The sequence below is a fragment of the Pelobates fuscus genome, chromosome 2 (assembly GCF_036172605.1).
Source record: "Pelobates fuscus isolate aPelFus1 chromosome 2, aPelFus1.pri, whole genome shotgun sequence".
NCBI lineage: Eukaryota > Metazoa > Chordata > Amphibia > Anura > Pelobatidae > Pelobates > Pelobates fuscus.
In genome coordinates this window covers 355861249-355875796 of record NC_086318.1, presented here as the reverse complement: position 1 = coordinate 355875796, position 14548 = coordinate 355861249, and the positions used below count along the sequence as shown (strand labels likewise).

The window sequence follows — 14548 nt, the reverse complement described above, 5'->3', positions numbered from 1 at the left end:
TAATTTCAGCCACGGCACCCGTCTTCTTTGGCTCTTATTTTCCGCATCAAGCAGGCAGCGACAATCATTTCCTAGGCTTGATCATTTTTATTATCTATGTTTTCTGGAGACCAGTTTTAAGCCAGAATTTCACTTTTTATTTTAACTTTTCAGCTTTTTTTTCATCATTTTTTTATCCTGACTTCTTTTGATTTATTGTATGCTTCAATGCAATGGAAGAAATAAAGAATTGGAGACCTATATTACGTCTTCCAACAGAACGTAACGTTTGATTGAATTTCTGGGAAAAAAAGATTTTCTGGATCAAGGCAGTGAATTGCCGCTTGAGACAATCAGACCAAACCTTAGGAATAGCTGGGTGGTCGCTAGCACTTACTAATGAACACCATGGAATTTTGAAAAAGCCACCACAAATGTTCTTTCAGCCCTGTTGAGTGTGGATGAAGAGAAGACAGGTGCTAGGCAAGGGTCATTCCTATCGATGGAGTCATGAAATGTGTGACTTTGGGGACGAACGTAGACCAGCGGATTGTGTACTCTGCCTAATGGCTGCTGTAGTAGAATCTTGGCAAAACTGTTTCCAAAGAGAGAAAAAAAATTGTACAAGGTTTGCTGCAAGATATGGTTGCCCTCACTCTCTGTTATAGGTTTGGAACCATTCCAAGATGCCATATAAGAAGACCGAGGAATTTGTTGGGGTTTAAGCTTCCCTGTAGGAGGAAGCGGGCCTAATTAGAATATTGCCTCCCATAATCCTTTGCAATGGCTTATGGTCATGAACTTTTTCTCACCGCTGCCTTAAAGTGTCCTTACATGGTAGCTCTTAAAAGCTGGCCCACTTGAACAGTTAGCTTTGCGCAGTGGCAGTATCGTAGCCCATGAGGTCAATCTGAGGTGTGATTATTGCTAATTGAAAACTTTACCCAATACCCCGCCATGATGACTTGAAATACAGTCAGCATTGGCAATTTTTGACAGGCTCTAAGGAGACTGAAAGATTGGTTTAATAAAAGTTTATGGCGCCCCATGTCTAGGGCGTGTCTTACGTGACTCCCGTTTCTTCCTGAGCTCTGTTGCACCATTCCTTCCGCTGGCTTCTTAGCATTTCCTTTTACCTTTCTCTCCCACTGAATTCACTTGTTTCCGGCAGCACACTATTCTCACTACATGCTACGAATTCCCATCCTTCGGCTCATTGGCCTAGCATTTGCCTTTCTGCAAATTGCTCCTTCGCACCCTGAATCCAGCTCAATTATTCACACCTAACCCCCTGAAGGCACTAAAATTACTGGTAGCTAAGGAAAACAACGATCAGCCACGAGCTTTGGTAATCTTTTGTAGCCTTCTATCATTTGGATTATTTATTTGCTCTTCTTTTTTTTTTACTTGCTTTATTATTTCACCACAGCCTAAAGGAAAGGCTTCCCAGCGGGCGTGCCTTTGAATGTACCCGTCATGTCATACTTACCTGGCAGGGGAGCAATAGCCATGATCCCTAAGGTGGTTCTCCCAGAGTGAGGCTGGTTCATTGCACTCTGTACCAGTTGACCTCTGCGATTTCCTCAAATGTAGGAAACTCGACTGCATTATTTATGGTAGTGGGGGACTGCGTTCGCGCTTTCCCCTGTGTTTGCTTGTTTGACAAAAATAGAGAACTTCACCAATTCTGACGAAGGATAATTTCAGCCACGGCACCCGTCTTCTTTGGCTCTTATTTTCCGCATCAAGCAGGCAGCGACAATCATTTCCTAGGCTTGATCATTTTTATTATCTATGTTTTCTGGAGACCAGTTTTAAGCCAGAATTTCACTTTTTATTTTAACTTTTCAGCTTTTTTTTCATCATTTTTTTAACCTGACTTCTTTTGATTTATTGTATGCTTAAATGCAATGGAAGAAATAAAGAATTGGAGACCTATATTACGTCTTCCAACAGAACGTAACGTTTGATTGAATTTCTGGGAAAAAAAGATTTTCTGGATCAAGGCAGTGAATTGCCGCTTGAGACAATCAGACCAAACCTTAGGAATAGCTGGGTGGTCGCTAGCACTTACTAATGAACACCATGGAATTTTGAAAAAGCCACCACAAATGTTCTTTCAGCCCTGTTGAGTGTGGATGAAGAGAAGACAGGTGCTAGGCAAGGGTCATTCCTATCGATGGAGTCATGAAATGTGTAACTTTGGGGACGAACGTAGACCAGCGGATTGTGTACTCTGCCTAATGGCTGCTGTAGTAGAATCTTGGCAAAACTGTTTCCAAAGAGAGAAAAAAAATTGTACAAGGTTTGCTGCAAGATATGGTTGCCCTCACTCTCTGTTATAGGTTTGGAACCATTCCAAGATGCCATATAAGAAGACCGAGGAATTTGTTGGGGTTTAAGCTTCCCTGTAGGAGGAAGCGGGCCTAATTAGAATATTGCCTCCCACAATCCTTTGCAATGGCTTATGGTCATGAACTTTTTCTCACCGCTGTCTTAAAGTGTCCTTACGTGGTAGCTCTTAAAAGCTGGCCCACTTGGACAGTTAACTTTGCGCAGTGGCAGTATCGTAGCCCATGAGGTCAATCCGAGGCGTGATTATTGCTAATTGAAAACTTTACCCAATACCCTGCCATGATGACTTGAAATACAGTCAGCATTGGCAATTTTTGACAGGCTCTAAGGAGACTGAAAGATTGGTTTAATAAAAGTTTATGGCGCCCCATGTCTAGGGCGTGTCTTACGTGACTCCCGTTTCTTCCTGAGCTCTGTTGCACCATTCCTTCCGCTGGCTTCTTAGCATTTCCCTTTTACCTTTCTCTCCCACTGAATCCACTTGTTTCCGGCAGCACACTATTCTCACTCCATGCTACGAATTCCCATCCTTCGGCTCATTGGCCTAGCATTTGCCTTTATGCAAATTGCTCCTTCGCACCCTGAATCCAGCTCAATTATTCACACCTAACCCCCTGAAGGCACTAAAATTACTGGTAGCTAAGGAAAACAACGATCAGCCACGAGGTTTGGTAATCTTTTGTAGCCTTCTATCATTTGGATTATTTATTTGCTCTTCTTTTTTTTTTTTTTTTACTTGCTTTATTATTTCACCACAGCCTAAAGGAAAGGCTTCCCAGCGGGCGTGCCTTTGAATGTACCCGTCATGTCATACTTACCTGGCAGGGGAGCAATAGCCATGATCCCTAAGGTGGCTCTCCCAGAGTGATGCTGGTTCATTGCACTCTGTACCAGTTGACCTCTGCGATTTTCTCAAATGTGGGAAACTCGACTGTATAATTTATGGTAGTGGGGGACTGCGTTCGCGCTTTCCCCTGTGTTTGCTTGTTTGACAAAAATAGAGAACTTCACCAATTCTGACGAAGGATAATTTCAGCCACGGCACCCGTCTTCTTTGGCTCTTATTTTCCGCATCAAGCAGGCAGCGACAATCATTTCCTAGGCTTGATCATTTTTATTATCTATGTTTTCTGGAGACCAGTTTTAAGCCAGAATTTCACTTTTTATTTTAACTTTTCAGCTTTTTTTTCATCATTTTTTTATCCTGACTTCTTTTGATTTATTGTATGCTTCAATGCAATGGAAGAAATAAAGAATTGGAGACCTATATTACGTCTTCCAACAGAACGTAACGTTTGATTGAATTTCTGGGAAAAAAAGATTTTCTGGATCAAGGCAGTGAATTGCCGCTTGAGACAATCAGACCAAACCTTAGGAATAGCTGGGTGGTCGCTAGCACTTACTAATGAACACCATGGAATTTTGAAAAAGCCACCACAAATGTTCTTTCAGCCCTGTTGAGTGTGGATGAAGAGAAGACAGGTGCTAGGCAAGGGTCATTCCTATCGATGGAGTCATGAAATGTGTGACTTTGGGGACGAACGTAGACCAGCGGATTGTGTACTCTGCCTAATGGCTGCTGTAGTAGAATCTTGGCAAAACTGTTTCCAAAGAGAGAAAAAAAATTGTACAAGGTTTGCTGCAAGATATGGTTGCCCTCACTCTCTGTTATAGGTTTGGAACCATTCCAAGATGCCATATAAGAAGACCGAGGAATTTGTTGGGGTTTAAGCTTCCCTGTAGGAGGAAGCGGGCCTAATTAGAATATTGCCTCCCATAATCCTTTGCAATGGCTTATGGTCATGAACTTTTTCTCACCGCTGCCTTAAAGTGTCCTTACATGGTAGCTCTTAAAAGCTGGCCCACTTGAACAGTTAGCTTTGCGCAGTGGCAGTATCGTAGCCCATGAGATCAATCTGAGGTGTGATTATTGCTAATTGAAAACTTTACCCAATACCCCGCCATGATGACTTGAAATACAGTCAGCATTGGCAATTTTTGACAGGCTCTAAGGAGACTGAAAGATTGGTTTAATAAAAGTTTATGGCGCCCCATGTCTAGGGCGTGTCTTACGTGACTCCCGTTTCTTCCTGAGCTCTGTTGCACCATTCCTTCCGCTGGCTTCTTAGCATTTCCTTTTACCTTTCTCTCCCACTGAATTCACTTGTTTCCGGCAGCACACTATTCTCACTACATGCTACGAATTCCCATCCTTCGGCTCATTGGCCTAGCATTTGCCTTTATGCAAATTGCTCCTTCGCACCCTGAATCCAGCTCAATTATTCACACCTAACCCCCTGAAGGCACTAAAATTACTGGTAGCTAAGGAAAACAATGATCAGCCACGAGCTTTGGTAATCTTTTGTAGCCTTCTATCATTTGGATTATTTATTTGCTCTTCTTTTTTTTTTTTTTTTACTTGCTTTATTATTTCACCACAGCCTAAAGGAAAGGCTTCCCAGCGGGCGTGCCTTTGAATGTACCCGTCATGTCATACTTACCTGGCAGGGGAGCAATAGCCATGATCCCTAAGGTGGTTCTCCCAGAGTGAGGCTGGTTCATTGCACTCTGTACCAGTTGACCTCTGCGATTTCCTCAAATGTAGGAAACTCGACTGCATTATTTATGGTAGTGGGGGACTGCGTTCGCGCTTTCCCCTGTGTTTGCTTGTTTGACAAAAATAGAGAACTTCACCAATTCTGACGAAGGATAATTTCAGCCACGGCACCCGTCTTCTTTGGCTCTTATTTTCCGCATCAAGCAGGCAGCGACAATCATTTTCTAGGCTTGATCATTTTTATTATCTATGTTTTCTGGAGACCAGTTTTAAGCCAGAATTTCACTTTTTATTTTAACTTTTCAGCTTTTTTTTCATCATTTTTTTAACCTGACTTCTTTTGATTTATTGTATGCTTAAATGCAATGGAAGAAATAAAGAATTGGAGACCTATATTACGTCTTCCAACAGAACGTAACGTTTGATTGAATTTCTGGGAAAAAAAGATTTTCTGGATCAAGGCAGTGAATTGCCGCTTGAGACAATCAGACCAAACCTTAGGAATAGCTGGGTGGTTGCTAGCACTTACTAATGAACACCATGGAATTTTGAAAAAGCCACCACAAATGTTCTTTCAGCCCTGTTGAGTGTGGATGAAGAGAAGACAGGTGCTAGGCAAGGGTCATTCCTATCGATGGAGTCATGAAATGTGTAACTTTGGGGACGAACGTAGACCAGCGGATTGTGTACTCTGCCTAATGGCTGCTGTAGTAGAATCTTGGCAAAACTGTTTCCAAAGAGAGAAAAAAAATTGTACAAGGTTTGCTGCAAGATATGGTTGCCCTCACTCTCTGTTATAGGTTTGGAACCATTCCAAGATGCCATATAAGAAGACCGAGGAATTTGTTGGGGTTTAAGCTTCCCTGTAGGAGGAAGCGGGCCTAATTAGAATATTGCCTCCCATAATCCTTTGCAATGGCTTATGGTCATGAACTTTTTCTCACCGCTGTCTTAAAGTGTCCTTACGTGGTAGCTCTTAAAAGCTGGCCCACTTGAACAGTTAGCTTTGCGCAGTGGCAGTATCGTAGCCCATGAGGTCAATCCAAGGCGTGATTATTGCTAATTGAAAACTTTACCCAATACCCCGCCATGATGACTTGAAATACAGTCAGCATTGGCAATTTTTGACAGGCTCTAAGGAGACTGAAAGATTGGTTTAATAAAAGTTTATGGCGACCCATGTCTAGGGCGTGTCTTACGTGACTCCCGTTTCTTCCTGAGCTCTGTTGCACCATTCCTTCCGCTGGCTTCTTAGCATTTCCATTTTACCTTTCTCTCCCACTGAATTCACTTGTTTCCGGCAGCACACTATTCTCATTACATGCTACGAATTCCCATCCTTCGGCTCATTGGCCTAGCATTTGCCTTTATGCAAATTGCTCCTTCGCACCCTGAATCCAGCTCAATTATTCACACCTAACCCCCTGAAGGCACTAAAATTACTGGTAGCTAAGGAAAACAACGATCAGCCACGAGGTTTGGTAATCTTTTGTAGCCTTCTATCATTTGGATTATTTATTTGCTTTTTTTTTTTTTTTTAACTTGCTTTATTATTTCACCACTGCCTAAAGGAAAGGCTTCCCAGCGGGCGTGCCTTTGAATGTACCCGTCATGTCATACTTACCTGGCAGGGGAGCAATAGCCATGATCCCTAAGGTGGCTCTCCCAGAGTGAGGCTGGTTCATTGCACTCCGTACCAGTTGACCTCTGCGATTTCCTCAAATGTGGGAAACTCGACTGCATAATTTATGGTAGTGGGGGACTGCGTTCGCGCTTTCCCCTGGGTTTGCTTGTTTGACAAAAATAGAGAACTTCACCAATTCTGACGAAGGATAATTTCAGGCTCTAAGGAGATTGAAAGATTGGTTTAATAAAAGTTTATGGCGCCCCATGTCTAGGGCGTGTCTTACGTGACTCCCGTTTCTTCCTGAGCTCTGTTGCACCATTCCTTCCGCTGGCTTCTTAGCATTTCCCTTTTACCTTTCTCTCCCACTGAATTCACTTGTTTCCGGCAGCACACTATTCTCACTCCATGCTACGAATTCCCATCCTTCGGCTCATTGGCCTAGCATTTGCCTTTATGCAAATTGCTCCTTCGCACCCTGAATCCAGCTCAATTATTCACACCTAACCACCTGAAGGCACTAAAATTACTGGTAGCTAAGGAAAACAACGATCAGCCACGAGGTTTGGTAATCTTTTGTAGCCTTCTATCATTTGGATTATTTATTTGCTTTTTTTTTTTTAACTTGCTGTATTATTTCACCACAGCCTAAAGGAAAGGCTTCCCAGCGGGCGTGCCTTTGAATGTACCCGTCATGTCATACTTACCTGGCAGGGGAGCAATAGCCATGATCCCTAAGGTGGCTCTACCAGAGTGAGGCTGGTTCATTGCACTCCGTACCAGTTGACCTCTGCGATTTCCTCAAATGTGGGAAACTCGACTGCATAATTTATGGTAGAGGGGGACTGCGTTCGCGCTTTCCCCTGTGTTTGCTTGTTTGACAAAAATAGAGAACTTCACCAATTCTGACGAAGGATAATTTCAGCCACGGCACCCGTCTTCTTTGGATCTTACTTTCCGCATCAAGCAGGCACCGACAATCATTTCCTAGGATCATTTTTATTATCTATGTTTTCTGGAGACCAGTTTTAAGCCAGAATTGGTGAAGTTCTCTATTTTTGTCAAACAAGCAAACCCAGGGGAAAGCGCGAACGCAGTCCCCCACTACCATAAATTATGCAGTCGAGTTTCCCACATTTGAGGAAATCGCAGAGGTCAACTGGTACGGAGTGCAATGAACCAGCCTCACTCTGGGAGAGCCACCTTAGGGATCATGGCTATTGCTCCCCTGCCAGGTAAGTATGACATGACGGGTACATTCAATCAAACGTTACGTTCTGTTGGAAGACGTAATATAGGTCTCCAATTCTTTATTTCTTCCATTGCATTGAAGCATACAATAAATCAAAAGAAGTCAGGTTAAAAAAATGATGAAAAAAAAGCTGAAAAGTTAAAATAAAAAGTGAAATTCTGGCTTAAAACTGGTCTCCAGAAAACATAGATAATAAAATGAGCCTAGGAAATGATTGTCGGTGCCTGCTTGATGCGGAAAGTAAGATCCAAAGAAGACGGGTACCCGTCATGTCATACTTACCTGGCAGGGGAGCAATAGCCATGATCCCTAAGGTGGCTCTCCCAGAGTGAGGCTGGTTCGTTGCACTCCGTACCAGTTGACCTCTGCAATTTCCTCAAATGTGGGAAACTCGACTGCATAATTTATGGTAGTGGGGGACTGCGTTCGCGCTTTCCCCTGTGTTTGCTTGTTTGGCAAAAATAGAGAACTTCACCAATTCTGACGAAGGATAATTTCAGCCACGGCACCCGTCTTCTTTGGCTCTTACTTTCCGCATCACGCAGGCAGCGACAATCATTTCCTAGGCTTGATCATTTTTATTATCTATGTTTTCTGGAGACCAGTTTTAAGCCAGAATTTCACTTTTTATTTTAACTTTTCAGCTTTTTTTTCATCGTTTTTTTATCCTGACTTCTTTTGATTTATTGTATGCTTCAATGCAATGGAAGAAATAAAGAATTGGAGACCTATATTACGTCTTCCAACAGAACGTAACGTTTGATTGAATTTCTGGGAAAAAAAGATTTTCTGGATCAAGGCAGTGAATTGCCGCTTGAGACAATCAGACCAAACCTTAGGAATAGCTGGGTGGTTGCTAGCACTTACTAATGAACACCATGGAATTTTGAAAAAGCCACCACAAATGTTCTTTCAGCCCTGTTGAGTGTGGATGAAGAGAAGACAGGTGCTAGGCAAGGGTCATTCCTATCGATGGAGTCATGAAATGTGTAACTTTGGGGACGAACGTAGACCAGCGGATTGTGTACTCTGCCTAATGGCTGCTGTAGTAGAATCTTGGCAAAACTGTTTCCAAAGAGAGAAAAAAAATTGTACAAGGTTTGCTGCAAGATATGGTTGCCCTCACTCTCTGTTATAGGTTTGGAACCATTCCAAGATGCCATATAAGAAGACTGAGGAATTTGTTGGGGTTTAAGCTTCCCTGTAGGAGGAAGCGGGCCTAATTAGAATATTGCCTCCCATAATCCTTTGCAATGGCTTATGGTCATGAACTTTTTCTCACCGCTGTCTTAAAGTGTCCTTACGTGGTAGCTCTTAAAAGCTGGCCCACTTGAACAGTTAGCTTTGCGCAGTGGCAGTATCGTAGCCCATGAGGTCAATCCGAGGCGTGATTATTGCTAATTGAAAACTTTACCCAATACCCCGCCATGATGACTTGAAATACAGTCAGCATTGGCAATTTTTGACAGGCTCTAAGGAGACTGAAAGATTGGTTTAATAAAAGTTTATGGCGACCCATGTCTAGGGCGTGTCTTACGTGACTCCCGTTTCTTCCTGAGCTCTGTTGCACCATTCTTTCCGCTGGCTTCTTAGCATTTCCCTTTTACCTTTCTCTCCCACTGAATCCACTTGTTTCCGGCAGCACACTATTCTCACTCCATGCTACGAATTCCCATCCTTCGGCTCATTGGCCTAGCATTTGCCTTTATGCAAATTGCTCCTTCGCACCCTGAATCCAGCTAAATTATTCACACCTAACCACCTGAAGGCACTAAAATTACTGGTAGCTAAGGAAAACAACGATCAGCCACGAGGTTTGGTAATCTTTTGTAGCCTCTATCATTTGGATTATTTATTTGCTCTTCTTTTTTTTTTTTTTTTTTTTTTTTAATTCTTTATTTATGCCAAGGTAAAAACAGTACAGTGAACACACATTACATCGAAATATTGGAAGATATAGTAACAGTTTGTATGCCATGTCTCCAGTGCATCTTTAAAAACAAAAGAGTGACACTCCTTACATACTTTTCCTACACCGACATATCGTGGAGTGAGTAGAACAAACAATATAGCGTGGACACACTGTCCTCCCTGGTATATTTTAATTTATAACATAAAAGTAAAATCAGATAAGACGTGAATAAAATATAAATCACCACATATCCATTTCTTTAGTCGATGGGACATGCCCTATTCTTTCTCAGGTTTTCATATGCGGGTTCAAAAAATCCGCCTCTGAGTCACCTAAGAATTGCTATCCGTCTGTTTCTGTGCGTACAGGTCCATGTCCCCTCGTAATGCATGTTAGTTACGTATTGAGTGGTTATATTTCAACATTTGCGGTGAATACTCACGGTAAAAAGAAAATAGAAGAAAACAGATAAGAGGGGTAAGTAGGAAGAAAGAAAAAGGGAGTACGAGGGGGGGGGGGGGGGGGAAGAACCGGCCAGTTCATATCCAATCTATCTAATCCTAGCCTTGGTAGTATCGTTAGCGTGTATCTCAGGCATTCGCTGCGCTGGCTTCCCAAGGGCCCCAAATTTTTTCAAACTTTTTGGTCGAGCCTCTAACCCTGGCTGTTAGGTCATCCATCAGATAATGATCTCTAATCTTCCGAATTACCATATCAATTTCCGGAGCCTCTCTCCGCAGCCACACCTGTGCCAATGCTCTCCTAGCGGCTAGGTTCACCTTATGCAACAGGGTCTGTTCCGCTTTTGTCCAGTTCTCCATAGATCTAGCCAGCAAGAACACCCACGGGTCCAGCTTAACCTCCCTCTCAAATATGTCTTGTATCAATTGCGCAACCTGCCGCCAAAAGACCTGCACCCCCGCCAGCATAAGTCTGTAGTAGTTTGGTTCATACGGCTCAACTTAACTGGGGTAACATACCATCGAAACAGCGTCTTGTATGCTTGTTCTTGTATTGAGACGCACATAGAGGATTGCGCGGCCGCCTCCCACATTTCCTGCCATTCCACTCCTTCCAGTGTCTCCCCCAAGTCTGCTTCCCATTGATCTATATATGTAATTCCTCCCCATTCTAAAGTGTTATTGCACAACTGTGAGTATAGAAGCGAAATCAGTTTGCTCGGGAATTGTTCTGTCGCGCACATTCTTTCAAAGAATGTCATCTTTGCTACTGCGGCTTTTTTAACCTGAGTGTCTTGGGCGTAAGCTCTAATCTGGAGGTATCTAAAAAAATCAAAGGTTCGCAAAGATGTTTTGTTGCTCAAATCCTCAAATGTCACCAACGACCCTCCCTCATACAACTGGTATAATCTCTGCAACCCCGCCCGTTCTATGCCTCTAAAATCCCGGGCCGTCATTCCTGGTAGGAATGCCGTGTTCCTCAAGAGAGGGGTCATCGGAGAAGGGGAGGACGCCAGGCCATACTTAGGAGCGGCTGCGTCCCATATCCTCAGAGAGTTGATAATCGCTGGACAGGGCACTGTGATGTGTGGTCTGTGCTCTCTAGGGGTCCACATATAGAACTGAGGCATATCCAGTCCCATAAGGGATGCTTCCAGGTCTACCCATCTCCTTTCCTCCGGTGGAGAGTGCCACATTGCCACCTGGGCCAGTTGGGCTGCCTCATAATAAAAATGTAAGTGTGGAAGGCCCAGTCCGCCCCTGTCCCTAGCTCGGTAGAGGATGTTGCGTGAGACTCTATGTTTTTTGTTTTGCCATATGAATTTGCCTATCGTTTGTTGAAGTGTCCCTAAGTCAGACCTAGTTACTTTAATCGGGAGGGCCTGAAACAGGAATAATATTCTGGGGAGTACATTCATTTTAACAGAATGGATCCTCCCTATCCAAGAAATCGCCTTATCAGTCCAGTTCTCCATGTCCGCTATCAACGTCCGTATCAGCAGGGTGTAATTCTGTTGAAACATTTGAGATGGGTCTGCCGTTAATCGGATGCCTAAATATTTTATGTAATCCCTCGCTATTCGTAAGCTATGTGTCATCCTTATGTAAGTGACGTCCGTCTCTGGCATACCTATAGGTAGTACGCTAGACTTGTCCATATTCACTTTGTATCCGGCCAGTTCCCCAAAATCCTTCAGTACGGTCGTTAATGCCGCCATAGAGTCTCTCGGTTCAGTCAGAGTCAATAATACGTCGTCCGCAAATGCCGATACCACATATCTTTGCCCACCTACATCTATCCCTTTAATGTCCGAAGCTACGCGTATTGCCTGAAGGAGTGGTTCTAACGATAAAGCAAATAATAAGGGGGACAATGGGCAGCCCTGTCTAGTACCGTTGCTCAGATCGAATGGCTTTATCCTTGCGCCCGAAATGCGAATTTGCGCCCTGACGTTGGTGTACATGGCTCGCACTGCCGTCGTAAACTGGGCTGGGAAGCCAAAATGGTCCAGCAATGTAAATAAATAAGGCCATTTAACCCTGTCAAACGCCTTTTCGGCGTCCAATGACAGTAACATTGTCGGTATTTTCCTGATGTTTTGTCTCCATATGAGATCTACATTACGCCTGGTATTCTCGAAAAGCTGTCTATTTGGTATAAACCCCACCTGATCGGGGTGAACCAAACGAGACAGCATTGGGTTAATCCTGGCGGCTAGAATTTTCGCCAGAAGTTTGGAATCGTGGTTGATAAGGGATATTGGGCGAAAGTTTTCCGGGAACGACAGATCCCGACCTGGTTTCGGCAGTAATACAATATCTGCAAGTGACATGTCTCTATCAGGAGGTCCTCCCTCCAGTAACTCGTTAAACCAAGCTTCCATATGCGGGACTAGTTCTTCCCTAAAAATTTTATAGTAAGAGCCATCAAAACCATCCGGTCCCGGTGCCTTATTGCTCTTCAAGGCAGAGATTGCTATGTCCACTTCCTCTGCCGAGATAGGTTTCCTCAAGTATTCAACATCCGCCTCTTTTAGTTTTGGCAAGTCCAGCCCGGTAAGAAAAGCTTGTAATCTGTCCCTCTCACTTTGTACACTGGCCGGGTCTGTTGTGGAATGATTGTACAATTGAGTGAAAAATTCTGTAAATACCGTTGCTATGTCTGTTGGGTCTGTGCGGCTTTGACCCGAGGCATCCTTGATTTGTGTGATGTGGGTCCTCTGCTGTCGTGGTCGGAGCGACCTCGCCAGCAGGGTGTCCATCTTGTTAGCTTTTTCGAAGTAGGTCCGTTTAGACCAAATGATAGCCCGCGCCGTCTCGTCAAGTAGCGTTCCCCTGACCGAGGCCCTCAGGTCCTGGACCGCCCGCAAACTAGTGAGTGTAGCGTCCGCCTTATGTTTTTGTTCAGCCTTACGCAAAGACTCCAGAAGGGATGATAGCAATAGGGCTTTGCGCTTTTTCTTTAGTGTAGCTTCGCGAATCAAAATGCCTCTAATCACCGTTTTGTGAGCCGACCACACCGTCACCTTAGACAGTCCTGATTCGGCTTCTCTGGCAAAATAGTCAGTCAATTCCCCCCTTACCGTCTCAACAATCTCAGAATCACGAAGCATAGACGTATTCAATTTCCAGGACCACGGGGACGCCACACTTAGTCTATCTAGTGTTAAGGACACATCTGCGTGATCCGACCAAGTGATGGAGCCTACAGTCGACTCCGACACCTTGGGAACCGAGGAGGGATTGACCAAGAAGAAGTCAATTCTCGAGTATGTATCGTGGGGTGCTGAATAGAACGTAAAATCGTCCTCATCAGGATGTTGCGCCCTCCAAACATCAACAAGGCCTGTATCCTGTATGAAGATGTGTAGTAATTTGTCTTGCCCGCCCCTGTTGTGTGATCTAGGGAGGTTTTTACCAGATCCCCTATCTCTCGCTGGGCATGGAGCTGCATTGAAATCGCCACCTACTATCACCATTCCATGTGGCAATGCATTGATTACCTGAGTCAATTCTGCCCAGAACTCCTTGGAGGGGTCGTTCGGGCCATAAAGATTAAGAATATGTATACTATGGGAGTAGAGCGTTCCTGACAGGAGTACGAAGCGGCCTCCCGAGTCTGTGTGTATCTTTGTAACAGTGAGCGGGCATCTGTGATGGATCAAAATTGCTACCCCATTCCTCTTATTTAGAGCTCTAGACTCATAAGTGGTGCGGTATGTATGGTCCCTAAGCGCAAACTTAGCTGACGCTTGAATGTGTGTCTCCTGCAGGAAGGCTATGTCTGGGTTTAATCTTTTGAGGTCCCTAAACATAAGGCGCCTTTTTTTGGGTGCGTTAAGTCCCTTAACATTCAGTGACAATATCTTTACCGGCATGGACCTGCCCTACTGGTTTCGCTATGATAGGGCATATTGTTACGCATGCGCACTAAATTGACCCCAGGTACCTTTCTCGTTGGTGGAAGGACCATGGTTCGCCCGTATGCTCTAGTCTGCTCAGTGCATGCAACCTCAATCAATGTTTTCTCACCGGCCGTCCCGCTTCCTTTCCTTGATTGGACTTGCACGTCCTTCAGGTGAACTCCATTTAATCTCCGGCCAATCCTTAGGGGTGTCTCCCCCACGCCCCCCTCCAGGGAAAAGTAGGGTAGGGAATGCAAAGGGAATAAAAAGGGAAAGGAAAAGAGTAAAGTGGAAAGAAGGAAAACAAGAATCGAGAAACATATTATATACAACAGGTGCCTGGTCTTACCGGTAGCCAGGCATGTGTGGGGTGTGAGTCCCCGTTCCTCCAGTATTCCTGAAAGGTCCTATAGGAGCAGGGACTCAGACCAACCTAAATTTTAAATTGTAAATGAGACCACATTCGCATAGTATAGCATCGTAAGCCTCCATTGCCGTTACAG

At 44.1% G+C, this 14548-nt stretch overlaps 12 non-coding genes across 12 annotated transcripts; 11 read left to right on the top strand and 1 right to left on the bottom strand.

The window, feature by feature from the left end:
• Positions 1 to 849: 849 nt before the first annotated feature.
• On the top strand, positions 850 to 990 carry LOC134593714 (U4 spliceosomal RNA). The gene has a single exon (XR_010090153.1). It is a non-coding gene; the product is annotated as a U4 spliceosomal RNA (small nuclear RNA).
• Positions 991 to 1460: 470 nt separating this feature from the next.
• LOC134590811 (U1 spliceosomal RNA) lies at positions 1461 to 1627 on the top strand. The gene has a single exon (XR_010087681.1). It is a non-coding gene; the product is annotated as a U1 spliceosomal RNA (small nuclear RNA).
• An 899-nt stretch (positions 1628 to 2526) lies between these two features.
• On the top strand, positions 2527 to 2667 carry LOC134593447 (U4 spliceosomal RNA). The gene has a single exon (XR_010089929.1). It is a non-coding gene; the product is annotated as a U4 spliceosomal RNA (small nuclear RNA).
• A 477-nt stretch (positions 2668 to 3144) lies between these two features.
• LOC134591067 (U1 spliceosomal RNA) lies at positions 3145 to 3311 on the top strand. Its single transcript, XR_010087900.1, has one exon. It is a non-coding gene; the product is annotated as a U1 spliceosomal RNA (small nuclear RNA).
• Positions 3312 to 4210: 899 nt separating this feature from the next.
• Positions 4211 to 4351, top strand: LOC134593835 (U4 spliceosomal RNA). Its single transcript, XR_010090259.1, has one exon. It is a non-coding gene; the product is annotated as a U4 spliceosomal RNA (small nuclear RNA).
• A 476-nt stretch (positions 4352 to 4827) lies between these two features.
• LOC134590810 (U1 spliceosomal RNA) lies at positions 4828 to 4994 on the top strand. Its single transcript, XR_010087680.1, has one exon. It is a non-coding gene; the product is annotated as a U1 spliceosomal RNA (small nuclear RNA).
• An 899-nt stretch (positions 4995 to 5893) lies between these two features.
• On the top strand, positions 5894 to 6034 carry LOC134593594 (U4 spliceosomal RNA). Its single transcript, XR_010090054.1, has one exon. It is a non-coding gene; the product is annotated as a U4 spliceosomal RNA (small nuclear RNA).
• A 473-nt stretch (positions 6035 to 6507) lies between these two features.
• LOC134590182 (U1 spliceosomal RNA) lies at positions 6508 to 6674 on the top strand. Its single transcript, XR_010087143.1, has one exon. It is a non-coding gene; the product is annotated as a U1 spliceosomal RNA (small nuclear RNA).
• Positions 6675 to 7214: 540 nt separating this feature from the next.
• LOC134591200 (U1 spliceosomal RNA) lies at positions 7215 to 7381 on the top strand. The gene has a single exon (XR_010088012.1). It is a non-coding gene; the product is annotated as a U1 spliceosomal RNA (small nuclear RNA).
• A 210-nt stretch (positions 7382 to 7591) lies between these two features.
• On the bottom strand, positions 7592 to 7758 carry LOC134590180 (U1 spliceosomal RNA). Its single transcript, XR_010087142.1, has one exon. It is a non-coding gene; the product is annotated as a U1 spliceosomal RNA (small nuclear RNA).
• A 283-nt stretch (positions 7759 to 8041) lies between these two features.
• Positions 8042 to 8208, top strand: LOC134591288 (U1 spliceosomal RNA). The gene has a single exon (XR_010088089.1). It is a non-coding gene; the product is annotated as a U1 spliceosomal RNA (small nuclear RNA).
• Positions 8209 to 9107: 899 nt separating this feature from the next.
• On the top strand, positions 9108 to 9248 carry LOC134592636 (U4 spliceosomal RNA). Its single transcript, XR_010089234.1, has one exon. It is a non-coding gene; the product is annotated as a U4 spliceosomal RNA (small nuclear RNA).
• The last annotated feature ends 5300 nt before the right edge of the window (positions 9249 to 14548 follow it).